Source organism: Saccopteryx bilineata, chromosome 3 (assembly GCF_036850765.1).
Source record: "Saccopteryx bilineata isolate mSacBil1 chromosome 3, mSacBil1_pri_phased_curated, whole genome shotgun sequence".
Taxonomy (NCBI): Eukaryota; Metazoa; Chordata; class Mammalia; order Chiroptera; family Emballonuridae; genus Saccopteryx; species Saccopteryx bilineata.
This window is the reverse complement of record NC_089492.1, coordinates 35,943,480-35,963,610: the sequence shown is the minus strand read 5'-3', so window position 1 is coordinate 35,963,610 and position 20,131 is coordinate 35,943,480. Positions and strand designations below refer to the sequence as shown.

Here is a 20,131-nt window from a genome sequence, read left to right as displayed (position 1 = left end):
TTAGTTGGAGGGGTAAAAAATCTGGTGATTCCCTTTTGGAAAAAAGTTGTTCCTGTTGTGAAAAATCTGAAATATGCCAAACTAGAGAGACCAGTATTCTAACTCTGTGTCTTGTCCACATCTTTAGTAATGTCCTGTTGTCCTTGTTTCATCTATTCTCCTGATCACTTTCTGTCAGTGCTATTATTGTTTTTCTGGAATATTTTAAAAGGAGTCCCAAATATTATATCATTACACTGTAAATACTTCAGTAAGTATTGCTATCCGGCAGATATTGTTAAACATAATTTCAATATCTATTATAGCCAATGAAGCTAATAATAATTCCTTAATATCATGAAATAGTCTGTATTTACTTATTGTCTCAAAAAAAATTTTTTAGAATTGATTTGTTTGAATTAGGATCAGACTGAAATCTATACATGACATTTGTTTGATATGGTTCTTAGATCTCTTTCAATCGATAATAATTCCAACACTCTTTTTTCTCTGCTTTCATTTATTTATAGTTGGAGAGATTGAATCATTTGACCAGTAGAATTTCCTACATTCTGTATTTTGGCTCATTTGTTCTTATATTATTATTTAACATTTTTCTCTACTCTCCATATTTTCTGTACTCTTGTAGTTATTATAGAAGCTTAACCAGATTTGAGTTGCTTTTGGAGGTGCTAAGGGGAGAATACTTCCCAAGTATCCCAGTATTCTTCCCATTTCATCACAACAGGAGGCACATGATGTCTGCTTATTTCACCTTTAGCAATGTTAAAAAAACATTTTTTTAAGTGAGAGGAGGGAAGATAGCCCATCTGGGGCTGATGCTTGAATCAACAGAGCTATCTGCAGCACCTAAGGCCGATGCTTGGACCAACCAAGCTATCCTCAGTGTCCAGGGCCAACGCTCCAACCAGTCAAGCCACTGGCTACAAGACGTGAAGAGGGAGAGAAAGGGGAAAGGAAAAGGAAGAGAAGCAGATGGTCACTTCTCACATGTACCTTGACTGGAGATTGAACCTGGGACGTCTGTAGGTGAGGCCCACGCTCTATGCACTGAGCCAACCAGTCAGGGCCCAGTGTTAATATTGATGAGGTGGTATCAGTCAGATCCATCATTTTATAGTCCCCGATCAATCTTCTGCACATTGGTTTTAGCATCCATCGGTGTATGCTATAGTTTGTTAACAATTTGTCCAACCCACAGAAATTTAATTCACTGATTCATTTCTCACTAAGAGAAGAGGCAGCTTGCATTTCTTGAGCAATTTCTACATTCCCAAAATTTTGCTTGGCAATTTACCTACATTCTTTCATTTCCCCTTCCCAAAATCTTGTGCATTTCATATCATCATAATAACTTATTAGATAAACTGTACATAGAATTTGCTCAAGATCATATAACTAGTTAGTAAGTGAACCCAGTTATGCTATTTTTTGGAGATTAATGAACAATTAACCTAGAAAATACTTTCATGTATATGTAGGAAAAGATAAGATAGATTAAAACTAAAGACCAAGCCGAATGAAAATGACATCTATAGCAATTGAAAGCGGTGTTAACCTAAGTACTTCTCTTACCCCAGTTCTGGACCACTGGAGCCCAGCAAATAACTTATTTCAGTCTTAACGATCCCTTTAATGGACTAAAAGTATAAGCTATATGGTAGTTCATTTTATAGAAAGCTGTGATGTCTGCCAAATAACATTTTTATGAAATGAAAACTATATCACAAAGCATTTTCTAATAGTGAGGCATGCTAAGCACTCCAATGTTGATTAGAGAAATCCTAAAATCTTCTCTACAAGTCTTTAAACATCATTTGTCTTTATGGTTTGGAGTTAGTCTAGTCCAGAACAGCAAGTTGATGTCCATATGACCTCCCAAAGTCCTTTTCAGTTCTGCGATTCTCACGCTAATGAATTCAAACTGAAAAGATTATTGGGCCAAAACTCAGAGTGTCTTCAGAGCCAGAATGCAGGAAAAGTTACAAAATACAGATGTCTGTCAGGGATGAGGTCCAAAGAGAGAAGCAGGCCAGAAGTTAGAAATAGATATGTTATTGTACAAAAAAAGTTTTGAATTTGGCTTTTAGCCAGAAGAATTTTTTTTTAATACTTAGATCAAACTATTAAACCATAATATTCAGTTGAGGTACAATAAAGTTCTGGGGCTGAAGATATATAGTTCAAAAAAAAGTCAGAGTTCATTAGATTCAAGGTAATATGTACCAGCTCTCAGTTCCACCGACCTGTGCCAGACTATACCTTTTAGAGTATCTACAATGCTATATTTTTCATTCAGTAGTAAAGTCGTTTCGATGCTCTTTGGAATAGTCAGTTTTTGCATTACAAATGAAAATCAAAATCTTTACAATATTGTGTAATTATGTAACATGGCAGAAATGTTTATACCTTTAAAAGTAAGACATTTTTGTAATGGAAAACATCTCTAAAATTGATGTCATTTAGTTTAATTGCTTGCTAAACTTTTAAGAATTGGTTCTATTTGGGGAATATAGAAGAATTTGTTCTTTGTGGTTTTTTACTCTATTTGGAGAAAGATGTTCCAAGAGTACTTTTCTCCCTTGGGCAACAGGGTCAGGGGAAGAGGACCGGAGTGGGAACACCCAAGACGCTGCCTGGTCATTCTGTATGAATATAAACACAGATCTGTGGGCACAACTGCCAGTTGGGAATTTTTTCTGCCTTTGTCCATATTGTTTGTTAGTTTTCTATTTTCTATTTTGTTTCTTTTCATAAATCTCAAGAAAATAATTTGCTACATAAAGTCTGTGATGTACCTTTAAACAGCAAATTAGGTGTCTGTGGCTTTTATTCTAGGCTGACGTGTTTGAATTTAACTAAATGGTCTTAAAAGCATTCCCAAAATTCATCTTTTCCATCTTACATTCTTTCTATGTGATGACTTTCTTAATAGGACAGAGGTCACCACCAAATAATGGTGGTCAGTACAGCCAGAAATTCTATCTGCAAATTCATGAAGAAAGAGCCAGTCACTCCAGCCCAGGAAATTTGCCTCTGTAGATTTTATGAGAGATGATTTTGCAAGACTTTGAAAATTATAGATATGTATGAGAGCCTTCTTTGTTCCCTTAGCCACCTGAACCCTAAAAACAAACCAACTGAGCCGAGCTGTGGTTTGAGATGTTCAGCTGGTATGTAAAAAGGCATTTTCTAACACCTGTGGCCGTATTTAATGGTAAATCAGGGAAGTATAAAGTTAAAAGTGATTGACACTAAACTACTGTAAGTCATTATTTCAGGCAAATTTGACATGACAGATAACAGGAAAAGAATCATAATCAGTGTCATAGACATTCATGTTTCTTTGTAAGGATATATTGTAGATATGCCTGACTACTTTTTGTTTGCATTCCACTTTGGGGTCACTGTGTTGGGGTAGTCATTTGAGAATATGATGTCTGAGGAAACTGTACAGTTTATTCATGTTTGGTTTATCAGATTTGAAATTCCAAATAGTTTTGTGTTATGAACAAAATTTAATCATATAATTATAATTGTTTCTGATTTTTGAGTTTGTGTTCAGATCCATCCTATTCATTTTTAAAAATGAATACTCCACAATGGTTCGTGCTAATTACATTGCCATTTTTTTTGTCTGTTGGAATTATGTATATTTAAAATATGACAGTTCACATTTAGTTTAATGATTTCTATTTTGTATTCATCCACAACGCAGTATTTCCAAGGTTGGGAAGGCCTTAAATTGAAACCTGAAAAGATAACACCTTTTGCACATGTATGAATTTGTTATTTTTATATGATCATTTTTTTACCCTTCTTCCAGGAAGGCTTCCCAAAATATCTCCACTCAGGAAAGGTGCCCCTCGTTAGGATACCCATTTTACCCCTTCCCTCCTTCACTTTCAGCTGCTTGAAGGCAGAGTTTGTTACGTTATTTATCTTTGATCTCCACTTTGTATGATATTTAGAACTGATTACTAATCTTTGACTAGTACTATATCTAACATAGTACTTATGACTACTGACTGAGACTGAGTGAAAAATAATAATGAAATAGAATAACGTTAGCTGAATGCATTGAGAGTATCTCAAAGGTAATTGCCAAAGTGAGACCCTGTCTATATGTTCATTGTGGTCTGGACTTTATATACTGTTGTCATGATCTTTCTGGTGGATCTGTGAAGCCTTCTGATTGGCAGGCAAGGAGACCCTTGCAATGTGTCTGGTAAGAGGTTTGAACAAAGAGAGTAGCAGCCAAACTAGTGCTCGTTCTGCATACATAGGGATCCCTTAAAGAGAGGCAGGGAGTTACTTAAGTACACACACTGGTATCCTTTTGCATAGATATGTTCAAATAACTATAGCACACGATAGTATTACTAAGAGCCATAAGAGTTTAGGCCCTGGCCGGTTGGCTCAGTGGTAGAGCATCGGCCTGATGTGCAGAAGTCCTGGGTTCGATTCCCAGCCAGAGCACACAGGAGAGGCGCCCATCTGCTTCTCCACCCCTCCCCCTCTCCTTCCTCTCTGTCTCTCTCTTCCCCTCCTGCAGCCGAGGCTCTATTGGAGCAAAAGATGGCCCAGGCGCTGGGGATGGCTCCATGGCCTCTGCCCCAGGTGCTAGAGTGGCTCTGGTCGCAACAGAGCGACGCCCCCTGGTGGGTGTGCTGGGTGGATCCCGGTCGGGCGCATGCAGGAGTCTGTCTGACTGCCTCCCCGTTTCCAGCTTCAGAAAAATACAAAACAAAAAAAAGAGAGAGAGAGTTTAAGCTATGAGTGTTTTAGAAGTTCAGAAGAGAAATCATTTCTAATTTGGATGATTAGACATTATTAGATTAGGGTTTTGTTTTGTTTTCTGTTTTTCTGGGAGGAATTAGAGAAACTAGTTTTGAAAGATGGATGAGATTTCCAGGAGCTCTGATGGAGACAGACTGATGGCACTAGAGGCACGTGTAGCATAAAAGTGGGAGATTGGTCTGGGGAGGTGGGGAGGGCTGGAGCTGGGCATCATTCCTTAGGAATGTTAATAGCATTCACATACCATTTCATTTTTACCACACTGAAATTTATTCACCTAGGAAACTTATACAGAATACCAGAGGTTAACTAAGGTTACTATTTTGAAAACTACACTATACAGTCTGCCCTGTACTCAGGGGCTGATAAGTCAGGCTTAGTATTTTTAATTTTTCATACTTTTTCTTATTTTCCTTCCTACTATTACATACAAATCAATCTTCTCATCATACCTCTATCAGAGTCAGAATCACATAAGTCACTCTTACATACTTATTAGTAGCTCTAGAGAAGATTTGATGAAAAGATACTATGAAATTATGTGCTTATGCTTTACAAAGATGAACTCTTCCAGTGATAGTTAAACTACATTAATTTGGACTATAAAGACAAAACCAAATTTGCCATAAGTGAATTGAGTAATTGATATAAAAATAAATTTTTAAAAAAATATTTTAAATTGTTTCTGACAGTGCCAAGTACTTAATATTTATGTATTACTTGCTTATAAGTTCTAGGAAGTCAGGAACCATGTCTGTCTGTCTTACTGACCATTGTATCCGTCATATGCCCTTACCATAGAAACAACAAATATTTGGTGAATAAATTAAGTATAATTGATAGGCTAATTAATACCATTCTTTTATATACATTTATGTATGTGTGTGATTATGTAGCACATATAAAATTTTATGTTCAATAAACTATAGATATTGTCAAAAATTATGAAGCGTTTGAGTTTTACTCCATTTACAAGTTAACAGCTTAGTCTGCCACCATCTTAGGGATGTTGATAGAAATATGGGAATGCTAGACCAGAGATGAAAGACTGTGTGTCTACTTCTGTGTCAGTCCCCAAGCCTGTGCTCCCTACCCATGACAAGAAGAGAGCCAGATGACACAATCAGTGTGAGTTACATTACAGGGGAGGGAGGAATCCTGAACTTGGGGAACCTGAATCTTCTTATAAAGGGCAATAGCATCTCTACCTGTTCTTTGTAGGGAGACACTATCTTGGTCTTCCATAGCCGTCTGCTATACATACATCCTTAAAAAGACAACCTGGGACAAAGACAGTGCCTTTACTTCTAGTGTGTGGAAATATGATAGACCTGTGGAGAATTATCTCCCAACAGATACCTACTTGAAAGGGCCTCTATCAGGGCAACACTCTTCAAAGGATCAGAAAACTACAGCCTGCCAGCCAAGTCATCCCTCCACCTGTTTTGGTTTTTTTTGTTTTGTTTTGTTTTGTTTTGTTTTGTTTTGTTTTGTTTTGTTTTGTTTTAGGGGGATCTTTTTTTAGAGGTAGGAGACAGAAGCATCAACTTGTTTGTTGTGGCACTTTAGTTGCTCAAGCTGGCAACCCTGTGCTCAAGCTGGATAAGCCCACGCTTAAGCCAGATGAGCCCGCACTCAAGCCAGTGACCTCCCACCACCTGTTTTTGTAAATAAAGTTTTGTTGGCACACAGACACACTCATGGAAGGCACTATCTGTGTCGTACAACAGGCAAAGTCAAGTAGTTGTAACCTCAAATGTTTGCCATCCAGCCCTTTACAAGAAAGGGCCAGATCTAGTCCAAAGATTTCACTTTATGATAAGCCTTTATAAAATATGCTAGGCTTGCTTTTTCTAAAATATTTCCAGGTTTTTAAAAGTTATTCTGTAATTTCTATTGATTTCTTTCCAATTATTAAGGGTTACCGTATCTATACTGTAGTTCTCTTTCTTATTATGAAGGGTTGTTAAGAGCTGTTATCAATGATTACTGTTTAAACTTTTTAATTTTAAAAACAGTCATAAAGCAAATTACCACAGGATAAGTATTTGGTTTATGAGCATTGCTTATTGGTCAGATTGCATATTTTTGAAATCCTGCCACAATCAGGCAACTAAAATACCGGAGTCAGTATAATGAGATGAATGAGCTCCCTGGGTTCCGCTCCAACTGTCCAGGCTCGATAACTTATTGTCAGTGCAGATGCTTAGCAAATTGTTGAACCCGTCTGAGATTTATTCTCTTCATCTGTAAAATGGATATATTCTTACTAGCTTACAGAATTACTATTAAGATTAAATAAAATAATGTAAATTCTGGCATATAGCATACACTTTAAAATATAAACTCTCTCCTAAAATATAGACTTAGAAAAGCAAATCCTATATTTATATATTACTTTAGAGTTGGAAAGAGTTAAAGTACTCTTATCCCATCCTCCTAATTTTATATAGATAAGAAATTAGGCTCAGATCCGTTAAGTGATTTCAACTCAAGGTGACAATACAAGCTAGCAACTAAATTTAGTTTAGAATTAAGTTATTTCTGATTCCCAATTACTGTTCTTTGCAATATTATTTTTCTTACAAATGAATAAAATACATGAGCAATTAGAGAAGAGACTGGAACACGATGTTGATTTTAGTATTTGTAGTCTCATTAAAAGAAACTGTATAGTAGTACAGTTGCGTCTGCTGTAAGTTAGTTTTGACTCAGAAGTTCTTAATATTTTTTTTATTTCTCTTTAAGGAATAATATTGTCTTGAAAGATGTCATATCACACACCTGCATTTGCTGGAAACTTAGTAGCTTGATAAATTGATAAGATAACTGGGTCATGTGTTACATTTTTTGAAAACTAACCCAAACATAGATCCCAATAAAAGAATGTTACATATTTCCTTTGAAAGGCTAAAAGTATTTCTCAGGACTCTTAAATTACCATATTCTGATACCAAGGGAAAATAAAATCTGGACTTAGAATCTTGTTTGTACTTAGAGGGTTTTCCGGACAGGAAGGCGGTCCTGATGCAATGCAGTGAGCACAATACCAGCGGGGCGTCGCAGGTGAAAACACTGCAGCTGTGCCACCTCGCTGTCGTGCCTTACAGCTAGACGCTGGACTGCTTCCTGTGCAGGAGTGGGGTTTGGTGAGCTGGCTTTCCCAAGAGTAGATCACATTTAAATGTTGTAAAATCATGATTTCCTGCACCTGAATACTTGTGGTTTCTCAACTGGTTCCAATATTTTATGTGGTGTGTGTGTGTGTGTGTGTGTGTGTGTAACTTCTATTAGTTGAAGATGTATAGAAGCTTTCTTTTCTTTCAAAGTCAACTAAAAATCAGATACATATAAAAAATACTATTATAAGCTAAAACATTTGAGATTGCAAACATTTGTATTTTATGTAATCGTTAAACGGTAGGTTTATACTTTGGAATAGAGACAAAAAATTGACAAATGCTATTATCAGAATACATTCTAGTTTTAATAAATTAACTATTGAAAAGTATCTCTACTCAATTGCATTTGTTTTGTGTGATGAATATATTTCTCCTGTTATAAGTATAGATAACTGACCATAAGAAATGTTTTTTATGTTTTATTTCTTTTTTACTTATTTTTGATTGATTTTATTGGGGCAACACTGGTTAATATAATTATACAGGTTTCACATGCCCAATTCTACAACACATCTCTGTGTATTGTATTGTGTGTTCACCACCCTCCAAGTCAATCCTCATTTATCACCATTTATTCCCCATACCCTCCTTCACCTCCCCCCACCCCAGCATTCACCACACCGTTATCCATGTCCATAAGTTTTTTCTCTTTTTGCACAATCCCTCCATTCCCATCACCCAGCCCTCTCCCAACAGCTGTCAGTCTGCTCTGTATGTGTGTCTGTCTCTATTTTGCTAGTTAGTTCATTTTATTAGCTTTTACATATAAGTGAAATCATATGGTATTTGCCTTTCTCTGACTGACGTATTTCACTTAACATAATGCTCTTCAGATCTGTCCAGGCTGTCACAAATGGTAGGATTTCCTTCTCTTTATGGCTGCATAGTATTTCATTGTATAAATGTACCGCAGCTTCCCCACCACACAGTTTTAAAGGGCAGTTAAGTCCATTCACAATTATAAAAAACAAAAAACCTCTTCTGTATTATATAGAGGAAAATCTGTTTTTTACCTTATTAGGTTTTAATGTTTCTACTGGTATTTATTTATACTAATTTCTACGTATTCATTGTCTCTTTCAGTCACCCGTGCTCAATTTCATGCTCAGACCTCACTTTCTATATCTTACTTATCCACGTATTTACTCTCTTTCATGAGTCAACTAGAAGTGTTCTAGTGTGAATACTGTCCCTCCACCACCCCCAGGGGTGGATGTCAGAAAGAATTTGAGGAAATTTATTTAAAGCAGTGATTTTCAACCTTTTTTGAGCCGCGGCACATTTTTTACATTTACAAAATCCTGGGGCACACCACCTACCAAAATGACACAAAATGACACTCTAACACAGTACATATTGTACATATGGTTAATAATATAGTTTCTAAAGGTATTTATACTCACACCTGACCATGTCTCACGGCACACTAGTGTGCCACGGCACACTGGTTGAAAAACACTGATTTAAAGGATATTGGAGGCAGAGCTTAAAAGGAAAAGCTGAGGAATGAGGCATCACAGCTGCTTTGAAAAGCTCCATCAGATTTCTGAGAAACTAGAAAAACATATACCTATATATGGCTGTACACTTGCCCAGACTGTGTGCGTGCTCAAGACTGACCTGAGAAGGTCCTACGCTGTCAGCTCTGGCTGATCTTAAGGCTCTGCACAAGTAGGAAGGAAAGGCAAAGCAGAGTTGAAGGCATGCCTCAGTAGGCACACAGATTCCCCTAGCAAAGACGGGAGGGAGTGCTTATTGGGCCAGACCTTTAATGAAAACTCTGTTTAATCATTAACTGACTTCATTCAATGAGTAGAAACTTCAGTGACCATATGATAAAGAATGCATACTTTTACAGTTGATTCATAAATGACACTAAATACAAAGCAAAAAACTACAACAGTAATGACAGGTAGCCCTAGGGAAAGGAAGGAATCAGATTTCCAGTTATAATTATTTATTAAAATATAAAAGTAGTAACATAATTAGTTATATTCATTAATATAAAATTTTATATCATTTAAACCAGTGGTCCCCAACCTTTCTTGGGCCACGGATCGGTTTAATGTCAGAAAATATTTTCACGGACAGGCCTTGAGGGTGGGACGGATAAATGTATCACGTGACCGAGACAAGCATCAAGAGTGAGTCTTAGACAGATGTAACAGAGGGAATCTGGTCATTTTTAAAAATAAAACATCATTCAGACTTAAGTATAAATAAAACAGAAATAATATGTTATTTATTCTTTCTCTGCAGACGGGTACCAAATGGCCCACGGACCGGTACTGGTCCGCGGCCCGGGGGTTGGGGACCACTGATTTAAACTATTTAGTTTTCAACCAAGAAAGAATGTGATGTGCAAAGAAATATGAAAGTATAGCCCATATAAAGGAAAAGAGCAATCAGTAGAAACTGTTCCTGAGAAACCAAGATGTTGACCTTTTTTAGACAAAGACTTGAACCACCTATTTTAAATATGTCCAAAGACTGTAAAGAAAACCATGTCTAAAGAACTAAAGGATAGGCCCTAATTGGGTAGCTCAGTTGGTTAGAATGTCAGCCTGATATGGCAAGGTTGCTGATTTGATCCCCAGTCAGGGCACATACAAGAATCAACCAATGAATGCATAAATAAGTAGAACAACAAATTGATGTTTCTCTCTCTCTCTGTCTCCCTTACTCTTTTTCTAAAAATCCATAAATAAGTAAAATTTTAAAAAATAACTAAAGGAAAATATGACAATGATGTCTAACCAAATAGAGAATATCAATAAAAAAATAGAAATTATAAAGAAAAAAGAATCAAATAGAAATCCTAGCATTGAAAAGTATAACTTGCCTGACCTGTGGTGGTGCAGTGGATAAAGCATCAACCTGAAAAACTAAGCTCACCAGTTTGAAACCCTGGGCTTGCCTGGTCAAGGCACACAAGGGAGTTGATGCTTCCAGCTCCTCCCCCTTTCTCTCTCTCTCTCTCTCATTCTCTCTCTCTCTCTCTAAAAAATATGAATAAATTACATCTAAAAAAAGTGTAACTAAAATGCAAAATTCAGTAGAGGAGCTTAACAGATTTGAGCAGGCAGCAGAAAGAACTGGTGAACTTAACAATACATTAATTGAGAACATTGAGTCTGAAGAACAGAAAGAAAAAAGAATAAAGACAAATTAACAGAGCCTCAGAGACCTGTGAAATAACATCAAGGGTATCAATACATAAATGGTGGGAATCCTAGAGGGAAAGTAGAGAGAGAAGGGGGGAAAAAGAATATTTGAAGAAATAATGGCTGAACACTTTCCAAATTTAATGAAAAACATTAGTCTATACATTGAAGAAGTTCAGTGAACTCTAAATAAAATAAACTCAAAGATTTCCACACCAAACACAAGAAAACTGTCAAAAGACAACCTTGAATGCAACTAGAGAAGTGGCTCATCATGTGTAAGGGATACTTAGTAAGATTAACAGCTGATTTCTCATCAGCAACCATTGAGGGCAGAGGCAGAAGGACAGAATATTCAAAATGCTGAAATAAAAAAGGCTGCTGAAGAGAAAAAAATGCCAAATTAAGTAACTATAAATGCCTGGGATAGATGGTAAACATCAAAATGTATTCCACATTTAGATTTCTTCCTAAGGATCCACTTCAAAGAAACTGGAACAGAAAATTGTAAATGACACATTATGGGGTCTAATTTTCTTCTTTAATCCAAAGGTCACTACTTTAAAGAGCATAGGATTTATAGCCAAAAGGTTGCTACTAAGTGAATGTGTAGTCTTGAACATGCTATCTAACTTCTCTAAGCCACAGTTAACACGTCTGTATAACTAGAATCCTTTTTTCCTCACTATGACAATGTATAAGAAAAATCTTAGTAAACTGTAAATGTCTGTTCACAAGGTAGTTTCATCTACCACAGCTGCTATCAGTATTATTATTACTGTTACTATAAAAAATACAGGTGATGGTGGAAACGCAGCTGGTCTTCCCCCTCCTGTGATTACTTGTTGACTTGGTGACCTGAGAAATCTGGAAATGTGGTACAAGAAGTGATAAAGATGGTATCCTCTGCTGTGTCCAGGCTTTAATAATTTAATTCTGAATGGAAGCTCCAGCTTTGTACGTACTGACCAACCCTGCATGGTCAGCTACCTCTGTTCTGTCCTGATGTAAAGGAAGGGACAATTGAGGCAAACTGCTAGAATTTATCACTTACTAGATCTCTCCTATCTCTACCTACCTGATTTTTATTATGCACATCAATACAGGGAAGACACTTTCCTCGTATCCTTTGCCTAGATTGCTTAGTGGGGCTAAGTGGGCAAAGGGCGAATGGCCCAGCTTCAGCACTCCCCGCACAATGAAATCAGAGCTATTTGTCTACAAGGACAGATGGGCGGTTGCAACCCTGCTAATAGTCTTGGCACTACTATTAATTAAGTAATAAAAACAAATTAAGTGCCAAAATATTCTTTGTACCAAAAATATTTTTAAATTACCAACACACATGCAAATCTTCCCAAATTAGCCATCAAATGAAAACAAATTGTGGAATAACATTTTAAATGCAAAAATACATGTGCTCTTACCAACTGGCAGATATACAACCTAAAATATATTCATATGCAAAGACCACATATGCTTAGAGTACAGTTTATTATGTATGGCTGGCTAATTTTTAGGTCCTGTCAAATAATGCATAGGAAAACAAAATGTAGTAGAAATATATATAATCTTGACAGTCATTTGAAATGTACCATGTGTTACATGTGGAATGTTTTCCAGTGAAACCAATTTACTTGTTCCCACTTCCCATGACTCAGTACTAGATATTCAGGCTTTCTAAACTATTTTTTGGCAACCAAACTTTCTTGGAATAGTCATCTTTCCTTCAAGTTATTTCGTTCAGGCATTAATAATAAATCCTCAGGTATAGATATGTAACTAAAGATCATTCACATCATCTCTTTCAAACCTAAAAGCACATAATAAAGTCATTTTAAACAGATTACACAAAAGAGAGTCCAGAATTATTCCTTGAGAATAATTAATTGCTACCATATGATGCACAATATGACTGCATTGATTTTTAGTTTAATTATGTTACTACTAACCTAGAGATTAGCTCGGCAAAGTCAGGTTCTAACTGGGAAAGGATGATTAGTGACCTAATGGAAAATTTGTTAAAAAGTGGGTGTGGCCTGACCTGTGGTGGCGCAGTGGATGGATCGTCGACCCAGAATGCTGAGGTCACTGGTTCAAAAAAAAAACCCCGGGCTTGCCCGGTCAAGGCACGTGTGGGGGTTGATGCTTCCTGCTCCTCCCCACTTTCTCTCTCCTCTCTAAAATGAACAAATAAATTTAAAAAAAAAAAAAAGTGGGTGTGATTGCAAAGTAATTTGAAAGGAGGGCTCAGTATATAAAACAAAAACTTTTTAGAAGACTGTTAAGGAAGCTAAGATTGTTATCTTTACAGCCCCTATCTGCATTGATTAATTTGAAAATTATTTAGCATTTACCATGAATCAGACTGTGCTGTGAGTTTACTGGAGAAATAGCTGGAGTTCTTTAAGAATATTTATCAGAGGACATGAGGAATGCGAGCCAGGTCCCAGGAAAGGGCAATGAGCTACTTTTACAATCACGTCAATGCCCCTACCCCTCCTAAATCGGGACTCAGTTCCAACACACGCCGGGCCTCCCTCCTCACCACCCAGACTAAGATTTATCCTTTCTTGTCTAGATACTGATTTGTATCCCTCTGTCCTTCTCTTACCAGCCTCCTTTCTCTTCTTCTACCTCCCAAACTTCCACTGAGTTCTCCAGAACACCTGCTCCGGGATTAGTGGACTCCCCTAAATTACAGCCTCTTCAAGCATTTCCCATATTCCTGTAGCATCAGTGAAATCTTGCTGTCCTCCTGGGTCTCTCCGCACCATTGTAGCTCTCTAAGTGCAGGCTGTTTATTCTTTCGGATTCCCAGTCAGATGAAATGTCCTCCTTGCTCACCAGTGCCACTTGCCTTTATTATTCTACCCTCCTGTAAAATCTTTCTGCTTCTGCTAGACTCACTGCATCTAATCATGTCATCCTCACCCCCTTTTTCTTTTTTTGCACCTGCTAACTTTTTTATCACTTTCTGCCATTCTCAGAATTCTTTGCCCCATGGTTTCCAGGCTTTTTCTTCACTGCCATTGACATTCACCATTCACATAAATGACCCGGCCAAATTCCAGCTTGATCTTGCTCTAGTGCTTTTCTCCTTCGCTCCATCTAACTACCCACTCCTACATACAAGCCCTGGACCTAAACACCATCCAAAAGTGCTCTGCCTCCTCAGTTGTTCATTCAGGCATCCTAATCTCCCTCAGTCTCTCAATCTCTCCAGCCTGGTTAATGAACAAGGACCACTATAGTCATTTATTAAACTATATATAAGCCTATAGTTCTCTACTCTCTTCCTGTCCATCATCTTACTCTGTTTTCATATCCTCTTTAACCAGTGTTTGTTTGTTTATTTATTTATTTCATCTTTCTTAAGTGAGGGGCAGAGAGGCAGAGAGACAGACTCCCACATACGCCCCAACCGGGATCCACCTGGCAAGCGGGGCAATGCTCTGCCCATCTGGGACCACTGCTTTGTTGCTTGGCAACTGAGCTATTTTAGCACTTAAAGTGAAGTCATGGAGCCACCTTCAGCACCAGGGCCAACTTGCTCCAACCCAGTCATGGCTGCAGGACAGGAAGAGAGAGATAGAGAAAGGAGAGGAGGGAGGGTGGAAAAGCAGATGGTCTCTTCTGTGTGCCCTGGCCAGGAATCAAACCTGGGACATCCACACACCAAACTGATGCTCTACCACTGAGCCAACTGACAGGGCCGTTTATATTCTATATTCAACATTTAAAGCATCTTCTTATAAATAAATACCCTAAACTTTGCTGTTCTCTGTCCTTCCATTATACTTGTCTGACAAAAGGTTAAGGCTGACTGAACCTATAGCTATGTGTCAACACACGTAACTCCCCTCCCACTCCCCAGAATCACCGGCTCCATACTCAAGATTTCCACTTGGCTCATTGGTACCCCTAATTCAGCTTGTTTAAAAATAAACGCAGAATCTCCCCTCCTCTACCCAACATACATCATAGCCTTACTCCTCAGTGAAACAACCAAGCTTACCCATCCTCGTCCGAGTAAACGACATCAACATCCACACAGTGCTTTGAGCCAGAAACATGGTAGTCATTCTTGACACCTCCCTTTTCTCATATCTAATCAGTCAACAAATTTTTACGTTCCAAGAGTCACCCACATACCTCTCCACTGCCACCAACTATATGCTAAGCTATATCTACATTTCTAGCTTAGACCACGCATGAGCTTCCTAATTGCTCTTGTCATGTCTGTGCTTATCCTTTTTTATCCTAACAGCACTCTCTATATATAGTATCAAAGGTTTTTAAAAAAAATTTGATTACATTAACTTCTTTACTGCAAACCCTTTAAAGATATTCCTTTCACTTTATTAAGATAAGGTCCAAAGTCCTCAATGTGGCCTAAAAACAGTGTGGTTTTTATTACCTACGTTTTACAAATGAGGGAACTGAGGTTCAGAGTCATTGAATAATTTGCTCAAGGTTTTATAACAGTGATTCAACTGGCAGGGCCAAGATTCTATACCAACTCTCTCTATATATATATATGTTTTTGTTTTTGTTTTGTTTTGTTTTTCCTGAGTAATATCAGCTGATACCTTTATTGCTTTGAGGAGTTACTCAGGAGCTCTTGGTGGGGTTGGCCCACAACAAGGGTTTTTTATGTTGGAGAAATAAGAAAATACAGTGGTACCTTGAGATACAAATTTAATTCATTCTGTAACCAAGCTCGTAAATCAGTCAACTTGTGTATCAAACTGCTGATAGTGGATCCATGCGCCAACGCGCCAACTAGCGGCAGCTTCCCGAATCACAACTCATATCCCAGAATTTCACTCAGATCTCGAACAAAAATACGTACAGGCCGAGTCGCAGCTCGTATCTTTAAAAAAAAAAAAATTGTATGTTGGTCTGTTCATATCTCAAGGTACCACTGTACAAAGGTTATATCTATAAAATTTATACATTTATAGCTCAATATATATTTGAATGGATAATTGACTAGAGTTACCTCCAAAATACTAATTATACTTCATGTATTAGCTCTTCTTTTGAAGTTTTATAGCTAAATGTATACTTATACTGGGAAAAGAGTATGCACTTATAGGCATACAATTAACATTTTTTAAACAGAAGTTTCACTTGGAATAAATTCTTAATAACCCTTTATTAACCAAGGAAAATAGACTGTATAGAGGAAAATCCTGAAAAACACGTAACTGGCATATTTTGGGTTATATTTCTTTAGTAGTGTTCTATTGTTTTCTGAATTTTCAGAGTAGCTTGGAATGTTCCCATTGAAGTATATAACCACAGAGCCAGCCCCACACAAAGTTGTGAACTAAATAAAGTTTTTTATTTGGTTTTCTTCCAAATCTCTTCTCTATTATTTCTCTCAATTCTTTTTTTCTAAGCCTCAGTGTTGGTACAGTCCACTTTAATTGCCATTAAACTGCCATTGGCTTCCCACAATAGTTCCCAGCTTGGATTGCCTTATGTTATGGACCCATTCCAACCCACGCCTTGTACATCAAAACTTACTAGGGCTTTTTCCTTAAGGCCCCACTCTGCTTCCCGATGTGACAGCTAATTTTCATAAGCTATTATATATTAATTTTAATGGAGAACGTCTGGAGACAATACCAGAAACAAGTATTTTTTTCACCCATTTCTGTATAAACTCTCTACCAAGATTTTGACTTTTACATTCTAGTATTTATATTTTTTTAAATAGGTGTATTAAATATGCTTTTTCTAAACTCATCTGCCTTCTTCTACTAAAATTTTATATTCTTATACATATGTGTACACTACATCCACACTTTTTTTTAATTAACTTAACAGAGTGACAATGATCAATAAGAGTACATAGGTTTTAGGTAAATATTTTTATAGCATTTAAGCTGTTGATTATGTTGTACACTCATCACGCAAAGTCAAATCATTTTCCATCACCTTACATCTGTCTCTTTTTATACCCTTACCCCCACCTGCTCCCTTTACCACCTCCCCTAAATCCCCCTCCCCCTGGTAACAACTTCACTTTTATCTGTGTCCGTGACCTCAGTTTTATATACCACCTATGTGTAATATCATATACTTCTTAGCTTGTTTTGATTTACTTATTTCACTCAGTATAATGTTCTCCAGGTCCATCCACGTTGTAAATGTCACCATGTCATAATTTCTTATGGCTGAGTAGTATTCCATTCTATATATGTACCACATCTTCTTTATCCAGTCCTCTATCGAGGAACACTGTTTTTTCTGTGTCTTGGCCACTGAATAATGCAGCAGTGAACATGGGGTTGCATGTGTCCTTATGTACCAGTGTTTTCAAGTTTTTGAAGTAGATACCCAGTAGAGGGATTGCTGGGTCATATGGTAGTTCTATTCTTAATTTTTTGAGGAACCACCGTACTTTCTTCCATAATGGTTGTACTAATTTGCATTCCCACCAACAGTGGATGAGGGTTCCTTTTTCTCCACAGCCTCTCATCACTTGTTATTACCTGTCTTGTTGATAATAACCAATCTAACAGGTGTGAGGTGGTATCTCATTGTAGTTTTGATTTGCAATTCCCTAATCTAGTGAAGATGAGCATTATTTAATATATCTGTTGGCCATTTGTATGTCCTCTTGGAAGAAGTATCTCTTCAGGTCCTCTCCCCATTTCTTAATTGGATTGTTTACTTGTTTCTTGCTGAACTTTGTGAGTTCTTTATATATTTTAGATATTAACCCCTTATTGGAACTGTAGTTTGCAAATATCTCCCATTTAGTTGGCTGCCTGTTTGTTTTGTTGTCAGTTTCTTTTGCTGTGCAGAAGCTTTTTACTTTGATATAGTCCCATTCATTTATTTTTGCCTTTATTTCTCTTTGCCTTTGGGATCAAATTCATAAATTGTTCTCTACAACCAAAGTCTATAAGTTCAGTACCTATGTTTTCTTCTGTGTAATTTACAGTTTTCATGTCTTATATTTAGGTCATTGATCCATTTTGAATTAATGTTTGTGCAGGGAGACAAACTGTAGTCAAGTTTCATTTTCTTACAATGGCTTTCCAATTTTTCCAGCACCATTTATTGAAGAGGATTTCTTTACTCCATTGTGTATTTTTGGCTCCTTTATTAGAGATTATTTGTTCATATATATGTGGTTTTATTTCTGGGCTTTTGATTCTGTTTCATTGGTCTGTTTTTCTGCCAATACCATGCTGTTCTGATTATCGTGGCTCTATAGTATAATTTGAAGTCAGCTTGTGTGATACCTCTGGCTTCATTCTTTTTCTTCATGATTGCTTTGGTTATTCAGGGTTTTTTATGGTTCCATACAAACCTGGTAATTTTTTATTCTATTTCTTTAAAAAAAATGACATTTGGATTTTGATGGGGATTGTATTAAATTTATATATTGTTTGGGGTAATATGGCCATTTTAACTATGCTGATTCTTCCAATCCATGAACATGGAATATTTTTCCATGTTCTTTTCAATTTCCTTTAATAATGCTTTGTAATTTTCAATATATAGGTCCTTCACATCCTTTGTTAACTTTATTCCTAAGTATTTTATTTTTTTGTTGTTGCAATTGTAAAAGGAATTGTTTTTTTGTGTTTTTTTTTTATTCATTTTCCGAAATTTTATCATTGGCGTATAGGAAAGCAATAGACTTTTGTATATTGATTTTGTATCCTGTGACTTTACTGTTCTGGTTTATTGTTTCTCATAGCTTTTTGGTGGTGTCTTTGGGATTTTCTATATACAGGATCATGTCATCTACAAAAAGTGATACCTTTACTTCTTCTTTCCCAATATGGATGCCTTTTATTTCTTTCTCTTTCTGATTGCTCTGGCTACAAATTCCAGAACTATGTTGTATAAGAGTGGAGAGAGTGGGCAGCCTTGTTTTGTTCCTGATTTTAGAGGAAACACCTTCATTTTTTCACCATTTAATGATATTAGCTGATGGTTTGTCATATATGACCTTTATTATATTGAGGTACTTTCCTTCTATTCTGATTTTATTGATTATTTTAAACATAAAGGGATGTTATATCTTATCAAATGCCTTTTCTGCATTTATTGATAGGATCATATGATTTTTGTTATTTGTTTTGTTGATGTGGCGTATTATGTTGATCAGTTTGCATATGTTGAACCATTCATGTGCTAATGGAATTAATTTTATTTGATCGTGATATATTTTTTTGATGTGTTGTATTCGATTTGCTAGTATTTTGTTTAGGATTTTTGCTTCTGTATTCATTAGAGATATTGGCCCGTAGTTGTTTTTTGTGTGTGTGGTTCTTGCCAAGTGTTGGTATCAGGCTTATGTTGTCCTAATAAAATGCGTTAGGGAGTATTGCTTCTATTTTTTGGAAGACTTTAAGAAGGATAGGTACCAAATCTTCTTTGAATGTTTGGTAGAATTCACTAATGTAGCCATCTGGTTCTGGACTTTTGTTTTGCAGGAGGTTTTTGATAGTTGTTACTATTTCCTCCCTGCTTATAGGTCTGTGTAGTTTTAGGAATTAATCCATTTACTCTAGGTTGTTGAATTTGATGGCATATAATCTTTCATAGTATTCCACTGTGATTCTTTGTATATCTGTGACGTCTGTGGTAAGTTTTTCTCTTTCATTTTGGATTTTGTTTATATGAGTCTTTCCTCTTTTTTCCTTAGTAAATGTAGTCAGAGGTTTGTCGATTTTATTGATCTTTTCAAAGAACCAGCTTTTTTTTGTATTCATTTTTTTATAGTTCTTCTATTCTCTATTTCTATTAGTTCTGGTCTAATTTTACTATTTACTGTCTTCTGCTGACTATCAGTTGTCTTTGTTCTTCTTTTTCTAGTTTCTTAAGATGAGATGTTAGGTTATTTACTTGGGATATCTCTCGTTTCTTGATATAAGCCTTTTCTCTTAATACTGCTTTTGCTGCATCCCAGAAATTTTGATACGTCATGTTTTCGTTTTCATTTGTCTGTAT

General features: G+C 36.5%; 1 protein-coding gene and 1 non-coding gene across 5 annotated transcripts in view; both read left to right on the top strand.

Annotated features, from left to right (window-relative positions):
• VPS13B (vacuolar protein sorting 13 homolog B) overlaps window positions 1-20,131 on the top strand; it is an 890,836-nt gene that overhangs the window by 751,641 nt on the left and 119,064 nt on the right. The gene's annotated exons all lie outside the window — the stretch shown is intronic.
• TRNAI-GAU (transfer RNA isoleucine (anticodon GAU)) lies at window positions 4,404-4,479 on the top strand. The gene has a single exon. It is a non-coding gene; the product is annotated as a tRNA-Ile (tRNA).